Genomic DNA, 10,964 nt, shown 5'->3' with positions numbered 1-10,964 from the left:
GGGGTGCTGGCAAGGGGAAGGCTCCTGGTTTCCCAAGATTCTGCTTGTGGTTCAAACAAACATGGGGGCAGAGGGGATCCTGGGACATCAGGACACATCTTCATGGTCCTGGGCCACTAAGTTCATTGAGTCCAACACTCCAACTCAGGGACGAGGGTCTAAGGCTCAGGATCCAAAAGAGGCAAAAGCAGCACCCACCAGGGTGGGGGGCAGGGCTGGGGGACCCCCAGCCAAGGCCCAGTGGTCACAGGGGACTGCTGGGGAGGGCTCTGGTGACCACTGGTGGGTGTGACAATGACCTGGGGGAGGTGTGGCAGGATCTCACGAGTCTGAGCCCGGCTGTTGGCAAAGCCAACAAGGAAACCAAAGAACAAGGTAGCACTGGTATGAGTCGTTCAGCTCCATGACGGTAGCGTGTAGGCAATGACCAGGCAAGACCACGAGGGGGGAGAGGACATTAATGAGCGCCTACTGAGTGCAGACCCTGTGCCATGAGCCTTTTGTGTTCATCAGCTCATTTAATCCTGGCAACCAGTCCCTCTACTGATGAGGAGACTGGGGTGTGCAGAGGTTGGGACTTGCCCAAGATTAACCATAAGTCAGTACAGAACCAGAATTCAAATCCAGGCTTGTCCAACTCCAACAGTAATGTTGGGGGAAAGTGAAGCATCCCGAGCCATCCCAGTGTCTCAAGCCCCAGGGAAGGAGTTTTGCTGCCCGTGGTAAGAGGCCGTTGAGTAAGGAAGGACGGAGTGGTGTGGACAGGCCGTTAAAGCCGTCTGTTGGCGCTCTTTGGAAAGAGGAAAGGTTCTGGAGGAACCATGTCCCTTCCTGAAATGTTACATAGAGCGAGACCTTCCGAGGAGAGTTCCCGGTTAATTCATGCATCCAAGAAGAGAAGCTATGAGCTTGACCTGGCTTCCAACGACAATAGAAATCCCTTACTCTCCTGCTGTTGGCCCATTCAAAAGCCACAGCCTTTCCTGGGACACAGCCGGCTGCCAGTTTTCAGCTGGCCAAGTGACGAGATCACCTGTCTTGGAGGTAGAACCTGGTTGGCGTTCTGGTCCTACCATGGGACCTCGGACATGTCACTCCACTTTCTTAGCCTCCAGTGTCCTCACCTGCAAGGGAGAGGTCATGACATCACCCCAAGGATGACCACAAGAATTAATTTAGAGGAGGTGACACAGGTAAAGTGTCCCTGTGCCCGTGCCTGGCTCACAGCAGATGCTTGCTCGAGTCCAGATAGGAGGGAAAAGGGTGTCTACCGGCTGAGACAGTTTTGTAGCCGAGGAGCGCTCCGATCTGAGAAGTGGGTTCGCAGGCTTTGCCCAGCTCTCCTGAAGATAGGCCAGTACCCGGGGGCGAAACGTGAGTCAGCCTCATTAATTCCCCATAACGCCTGTAAGGCCAACAACATGTACTTAACCATGGGCGCTGCGATCAGTTGAGGCCTCCCCATCAATCACGCCCGGGGGCCCCCGGGGAGACCAGCGGGGCAGCCCCGGCAGGCCAAGAAGGGCCTGAGACAGGCGTTTTGCGGTCTTGTTCAGACTTAGCTACTAAATGCTTTGGGGCCTTTGGCAAATTACTTAACTTCTCAATGTCTCGCTCTCCTTATCTGTAAAATGGGGTTAATAATGCTTACCTACCTCACGGGGCTTGCTGCAAGAATTAATTAAAGTTTATGAAGTGCTTTGAGATTCCTGGATAAAAGGCCCGACAAAAGTATAAAGTATTATTATCATAATCTAGCAGGCTATAAAAGATAATTTTGCAGGAAAAGGCAAAATTTTAATTTCCATACAAGCAGAAACAAAGGCAGATATAGTCATAGAAAGTTTAAAAAAACTCTAGAAGATAATTTATATAATTTTTAAAAATTATACTGTGTTCGCTCCCTGCCAATAATCAATGCAGCATGATAATTACAGATCTCAGCCAGAGGCCAGCAAATCGTGACAGTAAGTGTCTAATACATGTGCGGAGCTTTGGGTTAAGGATTCTCTGCGAGCTATCTCCTGGAATCCCGTGACAACCCCACGAGATGAAGGTCATCTCCCTAGGAGAGGACTCCAGGACAAAGTCTAGAATCTTCTCCTGGCCTTGGTCACTGCTCTTGATGCTTGAGCTGGGAGGAGGGCTGGATGACACGCTGATCTCCCTGGGCGGGTGGTCTTTAAGCAGGCCCGAGACACGACCACGAAGGGAAACGGAGACAGGTGGGGGTCAAGTTGTCTGATGGGAAAGCGGAGCTGTTGCCATTCTGCTTTCTAGCTCATGTTCAAAGGCCCAGCCCTGCAGAAAGCTGCCCAGCCCGCACCTCTAGGCTTCTTTCTTCCTGAGAAAAAAAAAGGCAACCCCGTCTCCTCCTGCCTCTGAGCTGTGTCGGGAGAGTCAATTACCTTCTTTTAAAAACATTAATAGACGATAAATAGATAGATAGGGCTTCCAGATGAGAAGCCCGTGTGTGGAAAAGACTATATTCTTGCTTCTTTCATCTCCAAGCGGAAGACTTGCCCTGTGCGCAACGAAGCCCGAGACTAGGGAGTCCTGGGGCAGGTGGGCAGGCAGACCCAGGCCCTGGGGCGGGTTCTCTCCTGGGGGAAGAGTAGGGTAGCCACGGGCCTGGGGTCCGAGGAGACCTGGATCAATTCTAGTGCGGCCCCCAATCGCTGAGAGATTTGGGGGTGAAAGTTAAGCCCCTGTTTTGTATTAGTCATGCTTATAAAGCAACCGAACCCGAGAAAGACAGTGCTATTGTGTTGTAGATCAGATGCCCCGAGAAACAAGAGAATGCAAGGTAGGCAGAAGAGTCATATAATTTCATCGCTTCTCTGGCAAATTAAAAAAATAATACACTGAGACTTGAAAATTATAAAATGAATGGGTATCCATAGAAAAGAAAAGGGTGTATCCGCTTTGCTCATTGCAGGATCCCGGACGTCTGGGGAGAGGTCTGTGCTGGCGGGGGGAAGCTGTCTGAGAAAGGACAAGGCGGGGGGTACATAGAAGCAATGCCGAAAGCACCATCGGGTCACAGCCCAGTCCAGCTGCTTGCTCTGAGCCCCAAATGGGGAAGGGCCAATAACTTCCCTTTCCTCAAATCTCAGCTTTACCACTCGTTTTCTGTGACTCCGGGAGTATTTTCATTTCTCTGGGCATTTCCTTATCTGGAAGACAGGGATGCCCTCCCCACGGCGAGGCCGTGGCCCCTCCGCACCTGGGGAACTGCCCACCTTCAGGATCCTGGTGCCCCGTCTGGGCTAGTTCCTTGTTGAAGGTGCTTTTAAAAAGTCTCACTTCATCAGTTCCCTCCAAGCGATCTATGAGGTGAAGTGTTAGCATCTTAATTTTACCTTCCAGAAAAAATCTCCTTCTTCGGAAACAAAGGGAGCAAGATAAAATCTGAGACATCATAGGGCAGGCACGAGAGCCTTCTCTCGGTCTCCAGGGCGCACGCAGCAGCCTTCCGGGAAGGATTTGAACAGGAAGCCTCGGGCTTGGAGAGCACCTGGCAGGCGGGAGCTGGGAGACACTCTGTCATCTCCTGCAAGTGCCCGCATTCCTGGGCAGGTGACTAAGAGCCAGGGAGAGTCCAACACCTGGAGATCAAGCCAAAGGGGCTGCGATCCCACCAAATATGGGCACCCAGACGGGGCCCCGGGCTCTGCTGCCTCAGACCTCCCAGGCAGGGTTGGGCACAGATGGGCCGGAGGAAGGAAATCCTTTTCCCCGATTCTTGGAATTTGAGGAGTTAACTAAGCGGTGAGGGGACTTTTGAGAGAATCGAATTTATAGATAAGGAAGCTGCGACTCAGAGCGGCCCGGGGACTTTCCTATGGTACCAAAGTAGAGGACATGCTCTTCCTGGGTGGGGAAGACCAGGGTCCCCTTACTACATTTCTCACAGACTCTAACATTTTGGGGACCTCCCGGGCCTCGGTTTCCCGATCTGCAAAGCTGGGCTAACAGCTGCTCCTGGGCCTGCCCCACAGGGCTGTGGGGCGGCCTGAGCGGTCACGAGAATGGAAACTATGGCTGGCAAGGCCTCCTGGGGGTGGCGAGGGCCGCGGGCCATTATCTATGAACCGGGAGAGGGGGCTGGAGGCCGGGCTTTGGGGCTCTGGTGTTTCTGGGCCTGCTTTTGGAGAAATGGCTTCGTCAGGACCTTGCCACGCTTCTCTCCCAGCCTCTGCTGAAGGCTCTCTATGTTCATTCCCTGCGCTGAATCCAGGCGCGCCCCAGCTCTGGGCCGACACAGGCCCTGTTTGATGAGGAAGCAGGCTGGGGAGGGCACCCTGCTCCCTGACCAGGACTGCTCCCCACCGGCCCCCCACACCGGCTTTCCACTGGCTGGTGCTCCGGACGGCTGTCACTGGGTGGCCGTCTCTGAAGACATCAGGCTGCCGTGCGTAGCCCGCCTGGCCAGGGGGTGCGGGAAAGGCTCACCCCCTTGTGTGGCCACCTCACCCCATCCTGCAGTGGAAGCCGTGGGGGCATCCCTGTTCCACAGATGAGGGCACTGGAGCTCAGCGCTGTCAGGGGACTCACCCGAGGCCCCAGAGCATGGGGAGGCTATGGGGAGGGCCACCTCTGTGCACGTACTCGCCCAGCCTCTGGCCTGTGCAGGGGGAGATACAGGGGGCTGACCGTAGCCTAAGCCTTTTCTAGCCACCTTTCTGGGGCCTGTGGTCTGGATGAGGTCTGGAGGGGGTCCCCGGGAGGCTCTGGCCCTCTGCCTGAGGTACAGTGGAGGGCGGCATGCGTGGGACCCGGCCCGTCATCTTGCTGGGCCCAGGACTCTCGGTCCATCTGTGGTTAATGCGAGGAGTCCCGGGCGGGAGCTGCGGTCTCCCGGACCTCCCCGCGCGGGGCTCAGCGGGCAGACAGCAGTCTCTGTGCCTCGGTGTCCTTACCTGTCAGAGCGAGAGGGGTGGAGGTACAGATTTTAGGAATGGAAAAAAGCTTTCATACTCTGCTGAGAGAGAGATCTTCAAGATGAATTGAGACATAGAAGCATGGTGCATATATAGTATGCGAACTTAGAAATTATAAATATAAAAAAATAAAAGTTGTGTGTATATTAGGTGATATAACATGTATATATACAGGACATGATGCAGAGCCACATTCAAAATGTAGATGCGAGATATATTCACTCATTTTTCACAAAAAAATCAATGAGTGAATGACGATTGATTGATTGAAAAAATTTTTTTTAATTTATATTTTTGAAGATTTTATTTATTTATTTGAGAGAGAGAGAGAGAGAGAGCAGGAGGAGGGACAGAGGGAGAGGGAGAAGCAGGCTCCCTGCTAAGCAAGGAGCTCGATGTGGGACTCTTTCCTGGGATCTTGGGATCATGACCTGAGCGGAAGGCAGATGCTTAACTGACTTGCTTGACTGATCCCCCCCGCCGCCCCGGGTGCCCTCATTTGAAAGGTAGCCCGTCAGCAAAGGGCAAGAGCAGGGCCAGAGGGGACATGGGCATGGAAACCAGACGCCTTCAGATGTGTCTTATGTTCCCGGGCTAATTTTGGAAACTGCACATACTGACAAAATTAAAGAAAACAAAGGTTAGTAACAGAACAACAAAGCCATCCATACAAAAGAAAACACGCTGATAGACCAGGTTGTCTATCAACCTGGTGACATAAACGTCCATGGAAAAGTGGTTTCCGTTGGCACTGCGATGCTGGCGAAGACAATCGCCCGAAGGACCCACCAGGAGGTCTACACTGCATTCGGTGGCCGTCCTCACCCTGCTAAGGCAGACGCCCGGCGTGTGTGAGCACCGACAGCAGGACCCACGGTGGTGCCGTTGAGAACCAAGGGTCTCAGAGTAAGAAAAAGGGGAAGCAAACTGCGTGCCACATCGAAGACCGTGAAGGAAGTGCTTCTGGACCTGTGTGTCTCTGACCTTGAAGGTCCCCTGGGGAGACGCCAGAGGAGTTGACATCTCCTCCTCCCCCCACCCCCCACCACGCCCCACCTGCCCCTAGCTCTTCTTCACTGCCTGGGACAGTTTTATGGTCTCAGGGGAACCAGGGACCCAGTTCGGAGGAACTGAGTTTCTTACTTAAAACCGACAGCCGGGAAGCCCTGAAGGAGGTGGTCATGAACGGTCCCCTCGGCGCTGAGGTCTCATGGTTCTAGAACCTAAGGGTGCTCAGCCGCCAGGCTTCCACGGAGCTTGCGCCTGGTTTAACGTAGCCCAGAGGCCCCTGCCGAGTGAAACGGCTCCAGCACCTTCCAGCAGAGAGCTGCCTGGTCGCCCCCCGCCGACAGCACTGCTGTCACGCTCTGCGCTGTGCCGTCGCAGCTTGGCCTCCTCACTCGGACGGAGCCAGACGGGACCATTTACCATGTTCGTGAACCTGCTCTGCGCCCGGAACTTTTCCATCTGTCTCCCCACTTCCTCCTCGCCAAGACCTTGTGAAGGAGAGATTCTTGACTCCATTTGCTCAGAGAAGGTGAGAGCAGCGTGAGGCGGCTGTGACCCAGCCCTGGCCGCAGGGGTGCCACAGTACAGCCAGGCCCCGGGTGCAGCCCGACTGAGCCCAAGGCCAGCGCTCTGCCCCGAGCACCTGTCCCAGAGAGCATAGTCTCCCGGCTCTTTCCAAATGTGTAAGAATGAGTTAAGCCAACAGTTAAGCCGACAGAGAGAGGACTTAGTAGCCAGCAGGGGGAATGGCAGAGGAAGAGGGAGATGGAGAGGGAGAAGCAGGCTCTCCACTGAGCAAGAAGCCTGATCCGGGGCTCGATCCCAGAATCCTGGGATCACAGACCTGAGCCAAAGGCAGATGCTTAACTGATTGAGCTACCTGGGCACCCCTATGATGTCAATCTCTGTCTTAACACCGCAGGCTAGGCAGAGGATGGCCACAAGCTAGAGGAAGATGCACTCACTCTCTGACCAAGGAAGTCTCTGAGTTGAGGCTACAGGTACCACATTTTGTTTAGAGCCAAGAATAGAAGAACAGACGCTACACGTCTAGCCCAGGAGTTCTCAACTGGGGTGATCTGGGCCTCCCAGGGGACATTCAGCAATGTCTGGAGACACCTGGTTGTCACAATGGGGGGTGTGTGTGCCCCTGCCATCTTGGGGGTTGGTGGGGGGAGGCCAGGGATGCTGCCACCGGCGTCACAAAGCCCCTAGCAGCCCCCACGATGGAGAGTGATTGGGTCCTGAGGTCAACAGCACCGCTAAGGTTGGGAAACTCGCTGTGGTCTAGACCCTGGGTGGGGGCAGGGGGCCCTCCCTGTGTTTCTCGTTCTGTTCGTGAGTGTTCCAGAAGCCACTCGCTCTTTAAAGCTTCCAGAACATCTCCATGGGCATGGGAGCCAGGTCAGCGGGAGAGGAAGCGTCTCTTTCATCTCTCCAGGAGGGTTGGGTGCTGGAAGACGGGGGCTTGCGAGCACCACGTGACGCCAATTATTCAAATGGCTTCTCCTCTGAGAATCCGCTCTCCTCTGAACTTCAAACACCTTGACCAATACTAATTTAGCAACAGAACACCTCAGGAAGGTTCTGTCAGCTCCCAAACCAATTAGTTTAACTCTGGGCAAGTTTACCAAACATTCTTCTTTGATCCAAGAATTAATTTTTTTTTTAAAGGGTATGATCTTCTACCCATTTGTCTTTCTTTGACATTAATTGATAGACCAAAAAGGAGGATAAAAAAAATCCTGGTTTTGGGGGATGGCGTTAGTGTTCTTTCTGTAAACGGGTGCAGAGAGAGGAAGAATCTTGGGGTTTTGAGGGACCCATGAAGCTCTCAGATCAGAATCCCAAGTCTGAGGTTCTGCCGAAGGAGGAAGGGTGCCAAGTGCCGCCTGGGCCGGGACAGGACGGAGCCCACGGCGGGCTCGCCAGGTGATGGCCTCTGAATCACTGTCTACTCATGAGTAGCCCCACCTGTATCAAGCCCATTGTGGGGTGCCGGGGCTCCCACAAAGGAAGGAAATGCCATCTGTGCGCTTACCTTCACAGTCCACTGGGCAAGATGCGCAGCCCAACAAAAAAGGATGGTACTTTGGTGTGTCTACGGGCTGCCCTCCCACCCCGCTGCTGGAGGAGTCCGAGGTCACTGCCTTTCCCTCTTCTGAACATTTGTACCTACCTGCTGGTTCTTTTCCTGGTCTACTCATCCTTCCAGACCCCGTGAGGGAGCCGCCTCTATCCCGAGTGAAGCCAGTGGTCTGCCCGTCCACCCAACTGCCCGGAGCTGCTCTCTGCAGGGCACTGGGCACTGGTCCTTTGTGTGTTTCCTCTTCTGACCCCCAAGTGGGAGCTCCTTAAGGTGGGATCCTCGGTTCTTTGTGTATCCTCAACACGTGGAAGATACCAGATACCTGTGGAATGAACAATGGAATGAATTCAGTTGGTGTATGCAAGGCACAAGGGCAGCCAGGAGTTGTGGTGAAGAAAGGCTAAAGTAAATCAAGGAAAACTTTTCAGCTGATGCTTTGTCATCACTATGTCTGCTGGTGCGGTTCTGGTATTTTCCCTCCAGAACAATGCTGACAAGCATCCAATCAAATAAATTAATATTCCTTTCCCACCATGAAAGACTCATTTCGTGGGAACAAGTCCACACAGCAGTGTGTGGGTGTGTGCCCCACACATCAACCCCAGCAGAAACCATAATGTGTTTGCCTGTGTCTTCCTGTCAGCAAGAGATGAGGAGGGTTTAGCTCTCCTCTCTCATGATGGTCGTTGACCCCCGTCTGACCTTGCCACCCTGTAATGGCGGGGAAAAGAAGAAGAGGTGGGAAATCAGAGAGGAGAAATGGCAGGGAAATGTTGCCCCTCTGCAAAGGTCATGAACTTTGTGCCTATGGAATTTTCCTCTGGAAGTTTCCATTTTAAAAAAAATCACTAATTTTTATGAAGTTTCTCTTCCCTTCAAGGTAGTAGAAATAAATTTCTCTGCTTTTGTGCGAATTGGATTTAGATCTAACAGTGGTGGTCGTATAAACTCTGTCACGCAGAATTTAAGCCACCTCTTAAAGTTGATATTTGAATTTTTGAAGAGTAACCACCATTAAGTTGTTCTGGGGGCCGTCACGCCACTCAGTGCAGCATGAGTAGATGTGCTCACCTGAAAACATTTATCAGCAGTTTCAAGATGGTGAAATGACCCACAATTTTTTAAAATTTTATTGTATTTTCTTTAAATTCAATTAATTAACATATAGTGTATTACTAGATTTAGAGGAAAAGGTTAGCGATTCATTAGTTTTATTTAACACGGTGGTCATTCCATCCCGTGCCCTCCTTAATGCCCATCCCCCACTGACCCATCCCCCCACTCCTCCCCTCCAGCAACCCTCAGTTTGATTAAGAGTCTCTAATAGTTTGTCTCCCTCTCTGATTTTGTCTTTTTTTATTTTATTTTTCTATCCCTTCCCCTCTGCTCCTCTGTTTTGTTTCTTAAATTCCACATATGAGTAAAATCGTATGATAATTGTCCTTCTCTGATTGACTTATTTTGCTTACATAATACCTCTAGTTCCATCCATGTCACTGCAAATGGTAAGATTTCATTTTTTTGATCGCTGCATAGCACTCCACTATGTGTGTACATATCTGTACCACATCTTCTTTATCCATTCATCTGTTGATGGACTTCTGGGCTCTTTCCATAGTTGGGCTATTGTGGACACTGCTGCTATGGGGTGCAGGTGCCCCTTGAGGTCACTACATTTGTATCTTTGGGGTAAATACCTAGCAATGCAATTGCAGAATGAGCCACAGATTTGCCTGTGGCAAATCACGATACTCTTTAGTAGCCTAAAGTGATCTAAAGTCTTATTAGTTCCTTGAAGGTTATCAGAGAGCAGAGAAAGAGAGAAACACGAATGCGCTGTGTCATGATTTTTTTTTTTTATAAGATTTTATTTATTTGACAGGCAGAGATCACAAGTAGGCAGAGAGGCAGGCAGAAAGGTTGGGGGGCGGGAAGCAGGCTCCCGGCTGAGCAGAGAGCCCGATGGGCTCCATCCCAGGACCCTGGGATCATGACCCGAGTTGAAGGCAGAGGCTTCAACCCACTGAGCCACCCAGGTGCCCCTGTGCTGTGTTATGGAAACCAATTCGTCACTTGGTCTGGGCAGCGAATGAGCACTGACTTAGTTTCCGCTAACTACAATGCTCACGGAGTACTTGCCAAGTGCCAGACCCTGTGCTGAGCACCCGAGATACCCACCTCGGCGGATCCCGCTGATGGGCGTGTCACCATCACCACCGAACAGATGAGAAAGTGGAACGAAACACTGCCTAGGGTGCAGATCTCGTACGCCACCAAGCTGAGATGGCAACAGGGCGGCCCGTATCTCTGAGTGTCGCATGCCAGGGGAACGTGGGACACAGGCTGTTGCTGTGTTCAGCACCAGGAGGAATCTGCTCCCCATCGATACTCTTTGAGGAAGGAGCCAGCAGAGGCACAGGGCCCTTGGTCTTCCAGAACCCCCCGATGGAGTCAGGTGTCCTCATCATCACTCTCGGCAATCCTGCTTCCTCAGCCCCAGTGGTCACCCCAACCCCAGCTCGGTATGACCTCCCAGTGCAAAAGCTTGCAGGCACCAAATGACTGACCAATGACTGTCCTGGTGTCTTCTCAGCTCCCACTTTCCCCCTGACTCCGGCTGGCCTGCCTCAGCTGCCAGTGCACAAGCTACCCGAGTCAGGTGGCCCGTACGGGCTGTAGGCACTGTGGGGAGTGAGGTTGTCCCGGAAAGTGTTTGTGGTGGGGCAGATACTGCGTCTCACCACCCATATGAGGGACGGATGAGGTGAGAATATCCATTACTGCTTTCTTGCTAAAGAAGCTGCAGTAAGAATATACTGATCAGCTCAGAGTCCCATTAAGCAAAAACTGATAAGCTCATGTCTCCCAGTTTCCACTTCCTAAATACTAGAGGAAAAGCCTCCATGCTGGGTCTTTCTATCAAG

The 10,964-nt window shown here is 52.3% G+C and overlaps 1 long non-coding RNA gene across 1 annotated transcript; it reads right to left on the bottom strand.

Annotated features, from left to right (window-relative positions):
- Positions 1 to 2,821: 2,821 nt before the first annotated feature.
- Positions 2,822 to 6,115, bottom strand: LOC116596584. The gene is made up of 3 exons (XR_004288199.1): positions 6,087 to 6,115; positions 4,558 to 4,922; positions 2,822 to 2,985 (listed from the first exon to the last, which is right to left on the bottom strand). It is a non-coding gene; the product is annotated as an uncharacterized LOC116596584 (long non-coding RNA).
- Positions 6,116 to 10,964: the final 4,849 nt, after the last annotated feature.

Source organism: Mustela erminea, chromosome 7 (assembly GCF_009829155.1).
Source record: "Mustela erminea isolate mMusErm1 chromosome 7, mMusErm1.Pri, whole genome shotgun sequence".
Taxonomy (NCBI): Eukaryota; Metazoa; Chordata; class Mammalia; order Carnivora; family Mustelidae; genus Mustela; species Mustela erminea.
This window is presented reverse-complemented; position numbering and strand designations above follow the sequence as displayed.